Source organism: Aulonocara stuartgranti, assembly GCF_965226115.1.
Source record: "Aulonocara stuartgranti genome assembly, chromosome: 11".
Classification (NCBI taxonomy): domain Eukaryota; kingdom Metazoa; phylum Chordata; class Actinopteri; order Cichliformes; family Cichlidae; genus Aulonocara; species Aulonocara stuartgranti.
Window position 1 is genome coordinate 25,944,819 of NC_138947.1, and position 2,256 is coordinate 25,947,074.

Genomic DNA, 2,256 nt, shown 5'->3' on the forward strand with positions numbered 1-2,256 from the left:
GGGAATCACCTTGTTGGTGAAAAAATGCCATTTTATGACTGTTAAACAGTTCTATTTGGCTATTTTCACAGATTCAGCTAAAGTCATGGTAACATTTTTTTTTAGCTGTGAATAACAAACTGGTTAAAATTTAAATTGGATCTTTGCTAAGCCATCTACGCCATCAACACTGGATCGTCCCTTGAGTTCATGCCCTTTTTATGCTTAAATAATTGAATGAATGGCTCAACAAATGAAAAGCTCATTGTTCTTAAAGTTGTCAGTTACAATTACTGGCTTGAAAATGGGGGGAAAAGCTGCCAATGGCATAAGAAAAATTCAGAAAGCCTGGAGAACTGTGGCTCAAGACCACTTTAAGAAAAACATTCCAAGATTTTGGAAGCAAAACATATAGAAATGAGAGATGGCTCAAGACTTTTGCAAACTAATGTGAATTTAGGACATCGCTTCAGTTTCTGAGAAAGCCAACTTTGCTTTGAGTTTCTCCAAAACTTTTTTCTTCAGCACGTAAAGGTCATCTTCTCTGTACTGGTAAGGTGAATATTTTAAAAATCTTGGGATACGAAACAAAACCTGCCTGCATGCTGCATAGATGCTACAAATGTATATTTTATGAGTCTGATGAAGTGACCTGTGATTATCTTTAAACAAATTCTTTTAAAGGGCTTTGTCAACTTCAATCACTGCGTGTCTCTAACTCCCAAGTGGAGCACAAAATTTGTTAACCTTGAATAAACTTATGTCTATTAAACACAAAACAGAAATCCTTGGCTCGGATCACAGAACATCATCAGCATATAACAGTTTTTTTTAAATGTATGACTGTAGAGATCCATCTGTTAATCTTTCTTTGATCATAATCAGCCACGCAGTGGAATGAGTGAACAGCACTGAAGGCAGGAGAGTAGGCGGACTAATGCTCTTTATGGAATTATGGGATGGATACATACTCTGAGTACACGCACACACACACATACACTTCTTTCTCATTTCCCTCCTCCTTCCCTTCTCTCTGTGTCCTCCAGAGCCTGACAACAGAAGGCAGCTTATTGAACAGACCTATGGGGCGAGGAACACATTCCATCATTTCAAAATGAAACAAGTCCCATTTTTCTTTTTCCTCTCTGTTTCTACCTTTTTCTTTCTCTTTCGTCAGTCTCTTTCCTACTTCCATTCTTTAGATTGTTGAAATCTTTCCATTTTTTCTATTGCTTCCCTTCTCCTTTCCTCCCACACTTCAATGTATATCATAATAAGTCTTTCTACTCTCTTTCTGCTTTCCTCCTCCTGTCTCCTCCATCTGTGGACCAGGTAATTCCCTCTGCATCCTCCTCTGGGCAAACGAGATGACCCACTGCTTCCTAATTACCTCTGCACTCTTTTATTCTTCCACCATTATTCTATTAGCGTCTAGCACATAATAATCATCAGGGTGGAGATTAGATGTAATAGCTTAGAGCAGAACTTGGTTTGAACAAGGATACATGAGGCAGGGCTTCTTTTTTTTACTGTGTTTTACAGAGACAGTCTCACAGAAGTACACACACACAGAAGAAAAACACACACCCACATTTTTGCCAACTCTGTTAACTTGTCATGTTCAGAGATCTCTCCATCTAAGTTGCTACACTAAGCCAGTCTAGCGTTATTTGACCGTTCCTGGGATTTATCTGCATTTTACACAGAGGTGAAACCCGGCCACATTCCTGAAGATAATCTAGAATGGCCTTGTCATGGCTAGACAGAGGAGGTTACTGGGGGACTGTAAAAGTGATGTTGAGATGTATTTCTTGCTTTGTATGTCTTTGAAGAAACGTCTTGAATGAATATTTAAACTCTTTGCATATCATCTAAAAGGCCTGTCTCTGACCAAAGTCTAAACAACGTTTTACTACCGCTGTTGTAAAAACCTGATATACGTGCGTTACGCCCGCTTGTATTTTGGGCCGTTCTCTTATAGTGTTCATGACAAATGGGTTATGGGTACCTTTAACAGGTTTTCCATTTGATCAAAATACAGATAGAGCTTTAGATGTAGCAGGAATGTGGTGGTATTTTATGATTGTCTAGGAAGCAGCATACGTCTGCTTTAATCTCTGCTGCCCAGTAATAGCAGAGACTTGGACATGATGGCATATCAAGCGGCAAAGAAATTGAGGCAACTGTAAGACTTTTTCCAAATAAAGTTAGATATCACTTCATTTATTTTAAGGAACAGATTAGATGGGTGCTGCAAAGGAATAAATTGGAATAGAG